Source organism: Hippoglossus hippoglossus, chromosome 17 (assembly GCF_009819705.1).
Source record: "Hippoglossus hippoglossus isolate fHipHip1 chromosome 17, fHipHip1.pri, whole genome shotgun sequence".
Taxonomy (NCBI): domain Eukaryota; kingdom Metazoa; phylum Chordata; class Actinopteri; order Pleuronectiformes; family Pleuronectidae; genus Hippoglossus; species Hippoglossus hippoglossus.
Genome location: NC_047167.1, coordinates 19,397,261 through 19,413,121, shown reverse-complemented (window position 1 = coordinate 19,413,121; position 15,861 = coordinate 19,397,261). Strand labels below are relative to the sequence as shown.

The following is a 15,861-nucleotide window of genomic DNA, read 5'->3' as shown; positions in this document are numbered from 1 at the left end:
TTTGTGACAGATGGAAAACCTTTCCAAAGGGATTATGATGCCCTAGACTTGCTCTCGTTCTCATTTCTTTTAAAGCCCAGTTATCAGTTATCTGTCAGCCGAGCCCTGCGTTGCCTTGACAGAGATGCACATGTCTCGGCTCGGCCCTCACCAGAGAGAGCGGATGAGACTCGGCGTTATGACCTCTCCTGTCTCTGCCATTCACAGCTGTCAGGCGACACAATGACATGATGGCGACACTCGGAATGCACCTTAATAGTGCCCTGTTGGGTCTTGTTACCACCCTCGCCCCCTACCCAAGAAAAGGGTTTATGGTCCATCAGCAGTGTGCCACGTCCTCAATTGGCCCCTCGAAATAGGATTAACTCTCAAGCACACATCTGGGATGACAGAGTCTGAGGGGGAATTGATGAACTTCTCCATTAAAGTGGATATTGTTGCTCTTTCTTTTATTAAGATGTGATGAAGTGTTGGGAGAGAGTAGCTCCAGCCTGTGGATTCAGACTCATGTCACCACATCAGCAAGTTAAGGTTTTACATGAATAGCTTTTACATTTAGGTTTGGTTACATTTTTTAAAAGAGGCACATGATATAAAAACAATAAAGCATTGAAATCCAAATAATAAAACACAGATTTAGTCAGTGGTGATAAGTAGCCATGTGCTCAAGTATTATAATTAAGTATTGATTAATAATATAGTTATACTTCAACATTTGAGTATATATTCAAAAAGTAGATTTACTTTTTAGTATTTTTTATCGTTATTCAAGAGCATGGTCTTTCAGTTTGAGAGCAGGACTTATTGACTTCAGGTTATCAAGTATTTTCACTCAAAACCCTGCGCTTGCACTCAAAAAGCCCCTTGTGATGAGATTGGTTTGCTTGCGCTCAAACTATGTGCTTGTACTCAGATATTGTTTTACTTAAAATGAAATAAAAGCTTTTATTGTCCTCGCACAATACAACAAAATTCTGAGTGCTTCTTCTTTCCACAGACAATAAATAATAGAAAAATAGAAATGTTTTCTTGTTATTGCACTTATTGAGTGTGGATGGATTTGCTGCAGCTCTTCTTGCGCTCACACTGCTCTTGTGCACACGTGAAACATCTGCTCTCGTATTTCTCCTCTGCTCTTGGATTTCTTCTTTTGGACTTTGGATATCTTTTTTTTTGTGCAACAAGCGCACAGCTTGAGCGTTGCAGTGAAAATTCACATTACTTATTCCGATTGTTTTCATCTGTGACGACTTTGAATCAGGTAGACATTGCTTTCTGGTTTTGTTTTTCCATGTGGAACTGATGTCGACAGCTAATCGATATACACGTGTCCCTGCCCGTGGAAAATATTTTCTTGTTTTTGTTCAACCTCATGTCTGTTTCTTCCCACATACAAACTCCCCCTCCCCCCCGTTGTACCGTATACACACTGTGCATTACCATATACTATCCCCAAAGACAAGTCATTCAAAATGTGTTCTGTGGCACTGAAAGCTGATCCGTTCGATTACACAAAGTCACATGCAGAAAAATCATTCCGTAATGTTTTTATTGAATTCTTACAACCACATTCTCTTTGGAGACAAATTTGCAGCTTCTGTATATTTGTGAAGTAGCAAAAGGTTAACGTGTTTGGTTCTTCAGCAGTTTGGTCAGGAACCAAAGTCATGAAGCACAACTACAGCTCTGAACTTGAGAATGGAGCTAAGTAAAACAAAAATACCCTCTACTTGTTGAGACATTTCCTTCAAAACATCATGGTGACGCCAGAAATTCTTTATTTTCTGTAAAAACTGTCATGGCAATGCGTCCAGTTGTTAATTGGATATTTAAGTCTGGACCAAAGTGGTGGACGGACCAAAAGACAGAAGAACATTTCAATCCAAAGCTGCTATTGCTTATTTCATCTAAAGATTGTGTTACAGAAAAAGAAAAAAAAAACAGAAACACTTTATTAGAAGCCTGTATTTACTGTTTCTTGTAAAAACTCCCTTTTTGTGTAATATGATTTTCCTAATTGTTGCCTGACACTAACTCTTCCTGAAGGAAACTCATTCCTATACGTTGCCAGCCCCGTCCACACCCTCACTGCGAGTGGAGATGTGTGCATTGTGTACAATATATTCATTGTCTCCATCCTCACTGGGGATGTACGCACTTACATCCTTGACATTCATTTAAATGGTAATCACAGTTTCAGTTGCATCAATCATAATCATCACCTCACAGCTCCGGCTCCATGTTTAAGGCACATTCACTATATATGAGAGTGCCACCGATGCTCTGCTCTCATTTTAACAAGGGAGTGAATGAGTGCATTTGAAAAATAAATGTCAAATTGCTCCGATTAAATTTGTTTTTTAGGTTTTAATCTTATTTTTTCCTCTTCAAAAATAATAGAAAACTGAAAGTCTGAATCATTAGAGACTTCTTTTTCCTTTGGACTTCTGGGTATTGGAGTCTTAAATATTTTAATGCTTAACTATTGCTTTCTTTTGAAGCTCCCATTAAGGGGAATGTGTCGGTGCATGTATTTTCATAGTCAGATTTAACCCAACATATGCTTCTTAATGGGATTTATACTGGAAAACCTGGAAGTACATTTTCCCCATTTTATTCCTGAATGCCACTATCTAATTAAAACCCAATGAATTAAATGTTTTACTCATGAGTACAAATCTGATTTTAAATTGACATCTAAAAATGAAGTCTTTTAAGTGACCAAACCTTAGTAATTGTGGAAAAAAGGGGGAAGCGGCGGGGGAGGGTAATCTTCGGAGACAGGGTTGTAATTTTGCTAAGTGAGTCATCAAAGATAGCCATTTAATCCCAGATCTGCCCCAGAAAGGAACAGAGAACTCTTTTGATCAGAGAATGAGGCCAACACTGGGCCCTGGGAGGGGGAGAAAAAAAAAAACCAAATCCATTTTGGGGATTGAAGTCAATTCAGGGAATGAGAAGATCACAAACGTTCTATTTGTCAAATCCAAAGTCTGCGTTTATCTAATTTAGTAAAATATATACACAAAAGAGACGATTGCTGCGCGGTGACCATGAGTCCAGGAGGAGTTCTCTTTAGAAATTCAAATTTTATTCATATTTTAGCCATCAAAAGATGTAAAAAAAAAAAAAACTACCAGATGATTCCTCGAGAGGCTTTTTCATGCCAGCAGGGAAATGTGGAGAATCAGTAACAAGTGCAAATTATCATTATTCAACCATCACAATCCGCGTCCTGCTAATACACATAATGGTCTGTTTATGTTTTCTGTGTTGTCGTGTACATGTTTTATGCCGTTCGCTGTTACGCAACCATCACTCCCTCTACAGAAATATCACAGCTTCGATTGCCGCGCTCCATTATTGAATAGAAGGGGAGAAAAACTGCAGGTGGTTGGCGTTTAATATTTAAGAGGTTTCGCTGGATTCCAGCACCTGCCCTGCATACTGAGGACGGATTTCTCGACAGACCTGGCCTGTGGACCTCACGGCCTCCCCCACCGCCCTGCATCCCACAACACTCCCCCCGCCCCCCCCCCACCCCCCCCCCCCCCCCCCCCCCCCCCCCCCCCCCCCCCCCCCCCCCCCCCCCCCCCCCCCCCCCCCCCCCCCCCCCCCCCCCCCCCCCCCCCCCCCCCCCCCCCCCCCCCCCCCCCCCCCCCCCCCGCCCCCCTGCAGCCACCCAAACCCCGTCCCTGCCGTCGCCACAAAGCCCTGGTCTGGACCCAGACACTTTGCCTTCATGCTTTATTCATTTTCCATAACATGAACATCACAAGTGAGTCTCTGCCCGTCAGCCACTCTCCAGATTCTGGGATTAATGTAAATCCGGACAAACAAAGAGGATTCGGTGTTGGATGATAATGGCGAGGTGCTATTTGCATTGCAATATGAATTCATTGGATCTGTCTATATCCAGGCGACAGCTGCCTGTTCCAGCAGTGACGCGACGTTTTGTTTCCTGTGAAAACAATGCTTCTCTCCAGATGAGGGCTGGAGATAGAGGTGTCCTTGTTCATCTGGGGAAACGTTCATCATGATTCCTGCGCAGTCTTTTCTTTCCCCGACAAATCAACTCCCAACACTTTTCCCCCAACATTTTGGGGGGAGATGTGCCGCCATCGCTCCCTCAGGACTCCCAATTCTGAAGCGTCTCGTTTTTTTTGTCCTCTGCGAGGCTCTCGGCAGGGAAGGATGCAATGTTTTATGTCTGAAATGAAAAGAGGTGTCATGAGGCGTCACTAAATGCACGGGGGCTGCGTTTGATTGCTTTGCTCTGCGACGAGGGGCTGTTCTCGTGTCTGTTTGGTGCCGATCACTTGCCGCCGGTTCGCCTCATCATAAATAATGCAGTCCCCACCCTGCCCACCCAACAAACACCTAAATGAAGAGAGGCTGCATTGCAGATTCGCGGAATGAGAAAGGTTACTTCAAGGAGCACGGCGAACCTGAATGAAAAAACAACAGGGAAGCGTTTGATGAGGCGTAGGGCGGTGTTTACAAATATGTGTACTCTTGTTGGAATGATGTGTGTGTTGGTGTCGGCGCGCTGGTGGGCACTTGTATTTGCTGGTGTGGGTGGAATAGATAAAAGGTACCATACATATCAGGGGTAGTATGGAGCGAGAACAGAGAAACTCCACGGATGAATACGTAAGCCTGTAAAATACAGTAGCTCTATCTCCCAAAATATCACTTTTTGGGGAGGAAGAGGAGATTGGTAGAAGAATATGCAATGACAAGTTATCTTCCACATAAAAGTCAGCTCAAGCAATGCTCCCGAAATTTTTTTTTAAAAAACAGTGGCTGAGACATTTCAACAATCGAGAATGTGCTTCCCGTCTACTTTTAATCACCGGAGTTTCTGATGAAATATCTCAGCTGGAGGCGTGTGAATGCCTCTTAATACCGAGAGGGAAGACAAACCAACTGTTCCCTGACCGCAACAGACCAGCGAGCGGCTCAATGCACGAACAGGTGTCGTAATAAACGTCCTTTTAATAAATGCCCATATGTTTCTCGGTGTCTAATAAGTCATTAAGTCTGCGGTTATAAGTGTTATTAAGTCATTATTGAAGGGTAATGAGTTTAACCGTAATAAACCAGTTCTTAATGCTAATAGAGGCTTTAATCAAGGTCACAGATTTCACACTTTCTCTCATCTGCAATTTTATTACTAACACATCGTGAATAGAAGGTTCATGCCATTGTCAAATGGTAATAAAATGTTAATTAATGTAGTTTAGAATAAATGCAGTCCCTTTTATCTGAAGCTATGATGATTGCTCTGAAAAGCTATGGATCACATATATATACAAAGCAAGCAGAGAAAACCTGACAATGCAAAAAAAAAAGTTATTAATGTGTAATAACTGATAGTGAGTAAGCAAATAATTAACCATGTAACATTATTCACCACCTAAAAAACCTTAAATGTCCCTTCATAGAAAACTGTACAGATGGTTTAGGTATAGAAAAAGTTAGGAGTGAGCTCTATGGACAAATTCTCCATCTGTCTTGTTTTGTGTCAGTTTATATTGTGATATCAATATATCTCATCTTCTGCAAAATCAATTTAGAAACTGTTTAAAGAGGAATTAACCACAAGTGAATGTCTGGTTGTATCAAATCTATTAAATTTAAGTTTTTCATCACAATGATGCCAAAGTCATTTGATAACACAAACAGTAGATCTGCTCATTCATTTGCGTTAATTTCACACAATTAAAATGATGAATGTTGTAGATTAAATATGTATTTTATGTTTTAAATGATATAAATCTATAGTAGCCTTCGGACCTGGTTTCACCTAAAACTCAAGATAGTTGACTTCACAGAAGCCAATCTGGGTAATTTGTGACTAATGGTGTAACTAACGTGCAGCAGGTAATGTTTCTTTTAGATTTATTATAAAACAATGTCTTGCGGTGTTTAGTGGTTAAAGACGGCCAGAAAAATAATCTCAGTGGAAAGCCAATATTTTTGACTGTTGTGATTTCAAAGTGAAAGTAGAGCTGCTGGGTTTTCTCTTAAAACAGTTTCGAAGGAAGATTTAAGAAGTTTGTTGTAAAACAACGACTCTTTGACTCTTTGCTGTGTATCTGCGCTGAAGGAGTCGCAACCAAACCGGCAGACGAGGACGAATCCGGAAGTGGCAGGAAAGGGAGTCAAGCAGGATCTGCAATCTGAGTCATAATGTTTCACTCTATTCTTATATTAAATAACTAATTAGACACAAATTTACCAGAAAAATTAAAACGTGGACTAACATCAGTGTGATGACAGAGAAAAATATATTTAACATGAACTTTGACTTTTGAATCTGGTCCATGTCCAATCCACTAACATGGAGGAGGCGCGCTTTATGACCTATACAGGCAATCCAGATGATTTGGCTTCACTCAATGGGCAGCTCTCCTGTCGTCCATCTTTATTTCCAGTACGTATATAAGACTAAAAACAAAGTGGTGGACAGACGGGAAACAAAAAAGAGGCAGAAACATGAGAACACGAGGAAAGAGATGAACATGTGCCTCTGCACTGACAGTCCTGTGGAGATAGTGGGAGCAGGAAAAACCCTTTTATTCCTTGAGCTGAGTTTCTGAAGACATGATCTCTTTCCTCCTGATATAGTTCAGCAGCTTTAACAACCGAGTTCAGTTTGAGTCCCTGTGGTTTTTACCCTCCCGACACGTTACCCTCAGTGAAAAGCAGATTAGACGTGGGTGAGTGAAAGCTTGATCGAGCGTCCACACTCACAAATCAACACTGTGTTTTTTCTTATTTTTTTACCTCGTATATATATATATGCTAACCTATACCGAGTCGATACCCTCTAACTGCACCTGGGCATTAACAAGCAGCCTCCGCGATAAAATATGTAACCCTCAATCAAAATGAGATTAGCTAGGGGTCAATGACTGCCTTGTCGGCTGCCAATGGTCCATGTTGGAAATAATGAACCGCTCAGAACATGACAGACACAAATAGCATGATGTATGGGAGGAACACGCTCGGCGCCGACTGTGTGGGCTTAATTGATAGTCAGGTGATTAATAAGGCACAACACTAGAAAACTCCCATCAATTAATAGTCTTGTCATTGTGGGACGACACATAGAGAGATGCAGGTAGTGGCCAACGAAGAATAACGAGAGGACGCGTGGAATTTTAATTAATGACATTAGCGATGTTGGTCTGCTGAGCGTCGCTACCCAGCGCTGGTTGGTTCCACTGAATGCCTTCACAAGACGTACTCAGCTCTGTAATATAATCCAAATTCACAGATAATTGATTCTGGGATGTTTTCCATCTACGTCTGCCTTCTGGGAAGCAGGCTCGCGGTTACACATCTTCTGAAAAACCTTCAAGACGTGAGTTTTGAGCCAAGAAACAGTATCTTGGCTTGATTCATCCAATTGATTTTCATTTTTATTTCCCCTGACAAAAAAAAAAAGAAAAAAGATGTGGTTTAATAAACTTTACAATATATGCTCCAACAACCGCTGTCTCCCTCAGAGACCGGGAATTAAACCGCAGCAAATGTCATCGTGGCAAAGATCAAGACACGGAGCAATTTAAGTATCATGGTCGTACCCGCTGGTTATAAAGCCAACTTTCGGCTGCAGAGCGTTTAGCAGGAAGTCCACCAGCGCTCTCCTCTTCAACGTCTACACCTTTTGCAAATTGGAGATATTAGAGCCGATGCTTTAACGACAGCAGAAGTAAAAACAATGCAAAGCCTCCTCCAGTCTATTAGCTCGTAGATTCTTCTTCTTCTCCTCCGGAGCTGGCAGTAGCTACCTCTCACTTTCGGGTTTTGATTTTTTTCGTCATGGATGCACTTTTCATTCAGTCTGTCGTGAACACTGAACGAGCCTGTGGCAAGTACGAGCTGTGCACAGTACATACAAGCCACAGTGATGTACTTCAGCAGCAGCATCTCCTCTGTGGATTGAAACAGGAGGGCAGGAAATCATCGGAATCCATCAATTGGCCCATTGTACACATTCATCATCTCGTTCCATGTGAAATTGTATCCTTGATCCTAAAAGAACCCCCTTTTTATCTCCGCTCAAATATTAAGGAGGGCCGCTGATGAGCTGATTTGTTGTTAGGGCTCAGAATGACTCGTGCCATCCATCATGTTGTGAAATGTAGCACAGCTCGCGGAGAGGTTGGCGGGTTGCCCACCGCTCTCAAGGCTCCAGCTGCTCATATGCCCTGGTTTTGGTGCAGCTGAGGTGCCACCCGCTTGTTCGCTTGTACCTGGCAAAGAATGGGAACGTGCCTCCCACACAATGAGACCTTTTGATTCCCTGATTCCAGGGGTGCAAAGATGACAGTCTTATCTAACGCTCACATTCTCTCTATTCAATTCAATTCAATTTTATTTGTGTAGCTCTAAATCATTATATACATTATCTCAATTGACTTTCCATAGAAGGTGGCTTAAAAAAAGTTCACACGATGAGGTTACTACATAAAATATAGTCGCAATAAAAGTAAGATAAAAGGGAATAAAAGGAATTAAAACAACACAGTAGAACCAGAGTTACAAATCACATGTTAAAAAAGCTTCCCTGGAAAGAAACATTTTTTTTGTGACTCCCACGCTTTAAGACTTTTTAATCCCTGATTCCAGAGGTGATGACAGTCTTATGTTCTTTCTGTCTATGTATCTCGAAAGTAATTCTACTCATGAGTTATTTTAAAAAAATCAAACCCTATCTGTCATTTAAATTGTTTCAGTAGTAAATCACTGATGAATATTCAATGTTAGTTTGTCTTTAAATTGGATTTGGTTTGATCATAGGTTTTCCTTTTTCCTTTCTTGCTAAATAAAAGGTCCAGGTACAGTGTGTTTCAGTTTCAGTGTGTCAGTGGTCCTCGCAGGGCTGAAATAAACACAACCAATCATGTCATTCGGTCCAAATGAAATGATTGGTGACAGACCTGCCTGCACGCACCCTGCCCGTGCTCTCACTTCGCATGAGCGGATTCTTCACAAGACCCAGAGACGATAGCAAGAAGTTAGCGAGCGAGTCACGGAAGACTTTGCGATTCGTACATTGTTGGTCAGTGCACGCTCATGAGTTTTGGGGGCGTAGCTTAGACGAGAGGAAAGTCTACAGCGTTGATTTAAAAGAACTAAGAGTTGTGTAGGATAGAAACTGAACGCTGCTTCTCCAGGTGGAGACTCTGGGGACAGACAGCAGACCTGCTCCAGACGACCTGAGGGGTCTTTCATAACGGAGCAGGAGATCCGAAATATATTCTGGCCCTGAACCATTCGGGGCTTTATAAACCAACAGCAGGAGTTTGAGGTCCATTCTTTGACAGACAGGGAGCCAGTGTAAAGAGCCAGTAGCCAGTAAAGTATCTGTCTCTCTGTGGCATCATGTGCAGAACCAGACGTTACTCGAACCTCAGTTTGTCAAGTCAAACAAATATGTTGATTAAAAAATTGTCATTTCCGTACAGGTCGGGTTTTGTGAAGTTGAAAGTAAGAAACCTGGAACCTGCACAGTGCACGCTCACATTGACAGGACCAAAGAACGAGAGCTGGTGAAGTTACTGACAGGGCAAGTCAAAACTTTTTAGTGTTTAAACTTTAACCGCCTGAGATTTGTGTAGCCAACGGTCTGTCTATATTAAAAATATGATATAATAGAGGAAAGTAGTGACTTCAGTAAGTTTTATGTGTTTCATTTTACCACAGAAGTAAATAAGGATGTTTACACACTTACATGTCTTTAGTGAGCATTACTTTCCCTGGCACGCACACACACACACACACACACACACACACACACACACACACACACACACACACACACACTCACCCAAGGACACACTGCAGAGCTTGAACTAATTCCAGAGTGTGTTTCCTGACTCTCCCATCTCCTTCCTGATCACTTCCAGCTCCGAGCTGCACTGCGGTGGCTTCGGCACAACTCTCCAGAATAAAAGTGTTGATGTGCTCCTTGTACACAGAGACTTTTACTTGTGGTAATGACTCACTCAAATCTCACATCTGTGTCTCACACGGTGAAGATACACTGTCACATGCCACCACACAGTCGCCCAGATTGTCATTTAAAGGTGACGTCTCACTCCAATTATCAGCCAACGTTTGGTGACACAATCTGCTCACCCACACTCAACAATGGGATGTTTGTTGTGCTCCGTGAGTTTTGCTTTAATTAAAGCCAGGAGCACTCTGGAGATCTTTATGTAAATCACCAATAAAAGCAACTTTTCGGTTCACTTTGACAGTTAATTGGGAAGTTATCTAATATTTATATCCCCTCTAATTGCATGCCATAATTACAACCTTGGCCTTAAGAAAGACTTTGGAATAAATTGAATTAATTTGGCAGCCGTAAGTTGTGCCTGCATGCTGATTCTCTCTGCTCCACCTCTGGAGAAAGACCCGATTAACTAATAAAACATAAACCAGACAGAAAGGCGTCATGAGAAAAAGAAGCCCACAGCTGGATGGGATAGAACCAACGTTTTATTCCGAATCTCAGAGCACGCGTGAGGAAGATCTCAATCCACACGAGGGTTGATGGTTGAGAAGTGGCTCGACGGACTCATTCTTTCTCCCCATCTTATATCTCTGTATGTCTGAATGTTTCTTTATCCTCTCTCTATATCCGTCTCTTTTTGCTCTTTCTCTCGACTGCTCACACACACACGTACAGGGCTGCTGATCCCGTCCCCCTCTGTGGTCTTCCAACATGCAGGTGGGGTCACGGATGATTAAAGCAGTGGCGGGTGGACTCCACTTTGAAACTATCAATAGACCCCTGGGAGCCGAATCAAACAGAAAGCCCTCCATCTCTGTCAACCGGGGCTCACGGTGGCACCGAGGGAGAGGACATGCAGAGGGTGAGAGGGCAGGCTCCACCTCTGTATCCCCGTCGTACACTGAAGCACTCTGCTGGAAAAGGGAGGAGAAAAAAAAGCGAGGAGCGGCTATATGGAAGGATTCCTGACGCTCTGAAGTGATTTCAAGCGCGCTTTGTGGATTCATTCGGCTGACCCCACAGCCTTTGACCGGAGGGGGCTCGGGCGAGAGTGGGGAGAGCCGTCTCCTGCAGCCTTTTTTTTACTCCCACCATCCTGAACCACTGTAACATCAATATTCAGTGAACTCTGGTCTAAAAGCTGTGGCTGCACCGGTGTTAATGCAATCAAGAAAAATAGGAAAAAGCAAAGATGGACGACTGAAAGGTCACTTTTTTACACATTGATTGGGTCAAAGGTGGATTTAGGATTGTTGAACTTATTTATTACATTCAAACTAATTGCTGGTTGGTCGGTTGGTTTAATTGTCAGGCGCATTTTGTCAAAACTACAGAACAGAATTCCACGAAACTTGAAGGAGGGATGGGACACGGATCCGGAAAAAGGGCAAGATTCAGGAGTTGATTTTTTACTTTCTTTAACATTGCGAGATCGGGTATGCAGGCATGAATCTTGGTGAAAATAAAACAAATATTTCAGGGACTGATATCCATGAGTGTGACATTTGGTGAGGATCCAAATAAAAATAAGCTTATATAGCAGCAGGTTTCCAGGGGATAGTGTCTGTTGGTCTTTGATCAACCATTTTGGTCAAGACTCAACAACTATCAGATCCCTTGAAATAAAATTTTACTTAAGATATTTACATTGCCCTATCATCATACCTCTGTTCATCTTCCTCTAGTGCCACCACAAGGCTGATATATCTGGTTTTAAGTGAACTGAGATCCATGCAACCAATTGTCATCATACAGGCTCATATCAGCATTTCACTCAAAGATCTGCTGCAGAGCTTCATCTATTTATCTATATCTATATCTATATCTATATCTATCTATCTATCTATCTATCTATCTATCTATCTATCTATCTATCTATCTATCTATCTATCTATCTATCTATCTATCTATCTATCTATCTATCTATCTATCTATCTATCTATCTTTCTATCTTTCTATCTATCAACGTATTAATCCATCTATTTATCTTTCTATCTATCTATCTATCTATCTATCTATCTATCTATCTATCTATCTATCTATCTATCTATCTATCTATCTATCCACCCACCCACCCACCCATCTATCTATCCACCTACCTACCTACCAATCTTTCTATCTGTCTATCCATCCTGCTCAGAATCTGAATGAGCGAGCAGAGTCATGGCTGTGAGTGTCAGGGTGGTATGGCAGTATTTCCAGGAGGAATGATTTAATGGAAATGTCAAGAGCAGCAGTTGCTCCAAGCAAAGGCTGAACCCTCTGATACAATGTGAGACACTTACCTCTGTGGGGATGAGAGACTTGTTGTCATTCAGCTCCGTTCTCTCCCCCCCCCCCCCCCCCCCCCCTCCCCCCCCCTCCCCAACTCTGCCTTTATCAGAACAGAAACAGCATTGTCACTTTTTAATGGGATGACAGGTCTTTCATTGCATATTAATTTGCCCAGAAATCAATACCGGCTGCGGTGCTGTTTGGGGGAATTTGAATCACTTAGCTGCTTAGTTTACATTCTGCAAAAAGGAGGAAGGAGAAGACTGGAGATTAGATTTGTCTGTGCTGGGTATATGGTTTCTGGAAGTAAGTAAATGATGGAATGAGGCAAACGTGGAAGGTCAAATTGACCCTTTTAAAAATAAGCTGTTTCATTCCAATGGGTCTAATGTTAGATTTTGAGATAAAAATGGAAGAATGTTGGTTGTAAGGTGGGAAGGAAAGAAATGCATGAGTAAACATAAGAGAAGGAGAGAAAGAGGGGAAGGATGGACTGTATTTCACTATAATAAACTACTTACATCACCATCAACTGCTTTAAAACATATTTTTGAATGAGGAACATTTCATCGTGTTCTCTGAAAAACCCAGAAGTTTGCCCACTGGGCGCAGGAGCTGTCCGGGGTTCTGAAAACGAGGAGGTTTCACAAGACGGTTTAAAATCTGTTAAACGTGACAAAACCGGTCTGTTCCTGCTTTTACATTTCTCCTTAAACGGTTTGCAAACAGGGGAGAAAGGAAAGAAAGAGAAAAAGGGGCTCCGGTGCTGGAAGTGAAAAGAAAACACTCCCTTCGCACGCCCATATAGAAATATGAATGAAGATGAAAAGCAGGGGAGATTGTACAAGTCGGTTATTTCGAGGTTCTGGTGGCATCGACATGGGACACGGTCTGCTCAATTACTGCGGTGACCTTCGGCTGGGCGCGGCTGCTCTTATCGTGCGATCCACACCAGTTGTCATTACGGCACAATTAAAATGCGCGTTCAAAGCGACCTGTCAGCGCGGCTGTTCGCCGGGCTGCGTGGCACCCTGTAGTGGAGAGGGTGACATCTGTGACTCCTCGCCAAGGGAGCCCGGTGCACGCACCTTCACTCCAGTTATTCCTGCAGCTCTGCCGGCGAAATCCACCGAATAATTAAACCAAGAGGAGTTTTCATTTTTTTCTCCTTCCCATGTTTTTTTTCCTCAAGCGCACTTTCACTCTCTCACCTTCCTGGATGAAAGGTAAGATCTTGTTTTATTTGTTTTCCCAAAAGCTGTTGAAGCGCTGCTGTAGTGATAATAATCTCTGTCCTCGGGCAAACAACCAAATGATATTGTATTTTCAAACACTGGTTCTTTCTTCTGCTGAGAATCTGTTCTTGCTGCATCCTGATTTTGTTCGACTGTGGATTTCTGCCCTGAGCTCTCGCCTCTGTGAAGTTGCTTTTGGATTCTTTTCTCTCCGAATGCCTCCTTTATGGCCATAATAAAAAAAACTCACAGAGTTTACTTATAGTTCGGATTTGCATGGCGTTAGGAAACACTTTGACATCAGTGAGTCTGGAGCTCGCATCTGTGAGAGACTTCTTCGGCTGCTGAGCAATTATCGAGCAACTTTAAATAGAATATTGCACCTTAGCGTCGCTGGAAAAATACGCCGAGTCGTTCCATGCAAGAGTTTGTAATTATTTCCCAAACTGAGAAAATGTGTTTTCAGGAATTTCAAGAAATGTCACTGCAGGATAAAAATGACTTTCTTAGTTTAATCTGCATTTTAAGGCACAACATCAGCCCCGGTGGCACAAATAACTCCAGTGCTTCACTCGCCCCTCGGAATAAATTACTCTCAATGTGTGGCTCATTAACTGGAATTTAGGAGGCGCGTAAAACGAAAGGCTGAAGCTGAGGTTCACTAACCAGTCAGTGTTATCTTTAGGACCCGGCGGAGCGCTCACATGTAACTGGACACTGGCTCCGTTTAGGAAAGATGTATTATCTCCCCCTCTCTCTCTCTATCTCTCTCTCTCTCTCTCTCTCTCTCTCTTCCTCTCCCGTCTTCATCTCGAGCTGATAAACGACCCAAAGAGTTTCTCCCCGGATGTGTTTTCGTACGCGCTGATGGACTTTAACGACTCTCAGACCTCGGGTGAATCCAAAGTCTTTGTCGTGCGCCATTCCGATGAACGCTGCGCCAAAGGCAGCGCTGCGTAAAGTCAACCCGCGCGTGTGCGAAGCCACACGGAACTCGTCGGCGTTTGTAAGCGCGACAGAGTGAAAGTGTGAACGTGAACGAGTGTCGTTTAGGAGCAGAAGCTGTTTTAGCGAAAGACAAAAGTTGAAAAAGAAAAGTTGGGACGAAGGGAGAACCTCGTGTTGTCCGTACGAATGCGCGCTTCCTGCGCACACATCGCCTTCACTACAATCTGGTGGGAAATCAGAGGAACACTTGAGAGAGAAGTGAGAATCATTCTGCAGCCACGCTCCGTAGATAACTTGTTGAATGAGTTCGTCCCAGGAGCAGATTCACGCGTGAGTATTGTTGCGTTTTGAGTTTTCGGATTGTGCATTTTTTCCCCCTTTTTGCACATCATCGCTTATATGACGATGACAGATGTGACTAAACGAGCCAGAGCAGGGTAATTAGAGTGGTCTGTTTCATGGGCGGGTCGTTAACAGTAATCAGGTCTGAAGTGAAAATTAATAAGCAATGAGCGGCTGATATGAGACAGAATAAAACACTGCACAGTTTATCCGCCACGTCTCACCGTGCCCCCTCTTTACGGAGTTTAATGAGGAGACTGTGTTGGGTGAGATATGGGAGCTCGTAAATCTGGATTTGCCTTCGTGTCCAGTTAACGTGAAGCTGCTGTTGTGTTAAACGTGTCCTCATTAGCACGAGTCGTTTTTCACATGGAATAGTGTCACTTTAACCTGTTGCGCAGCAGATCAGTAAAGTCACATGTGTGCCTCGCCTCTGCGCAAAACGTGACCCAGAACACAACAGACAAAGCTTAATTATCCAAACTACAGCACATGCTTGCTCTCTTTGCATCGTTATTCAAATCTGGTGTTTGACCAAATCAAATGTAGAATTCTCGGACTTTTGCTCTGGTTCTCCGTCCTGCGATTCTGACTGCATGAATGTTACAATGTCCTGGATTTTAAATATTTACAACATGCTCTGCATTTTTTGCATTTTAGTCGTTCTGGAGAGGAACTTTGAATAATGCATGGCAGCAGATTTACGTGGGCAGTGGTGTAAGGCTGGCTGGACTCCGTACAGAGGGACCCTCACTTTGTCACAACCACATCTTCTCTGGGAGAAAAGGCTCTTTGCAGGAAAGCACAGCCTGCCTTTGTTGTAAATAAGAAAGCGAAGTAATGGGGCTTCAGTTTCCCAGGTCACAGGTGCAGCCTTGAGACATTATTTGTATGTTTTATGTACTTACAGATCAAGAGCAGGACGGTTGCTATTCAGAGAGAGAGAGGGACAAAGAAATAGAGTGGGGAGGAGAAATAGCAGAGCTGGGAGGTTGAATGAGGGACCCAGAGAGAGAGAGGGAAGAATGA

At 42.9% G+C, this 15,861-nt stretch overlaps 1 protein-coding gene across 3 annotated transcripts in view; it reads left to right on the top strand.

The window, feature by feature from the left end:
- Nucleotides 1–13,224: 13,224 nt before the first annotated feature.
- LOC117778352 (netrin-G1-like) overlaps nt 13,225–15,861 on the top strand; it is a 59,773-nt gene continuing 57,136 nt past the window's right edge. The window contains exon 1 of one of the 3 annotated variants that reach the window (XM_034613857.1): nt 13,225–13,533. The gene's annotated coding sequence lies outside the window, so the exon portion shown is untranslated. Of the gene's footprint in view, nt 13,534–14,294; nt 14,821–15,861 lie in introns of those variants that run through there. The other 2 variants (XM_034613856.1, XM_034613858.1) reach the window with 2 other exon arrangements.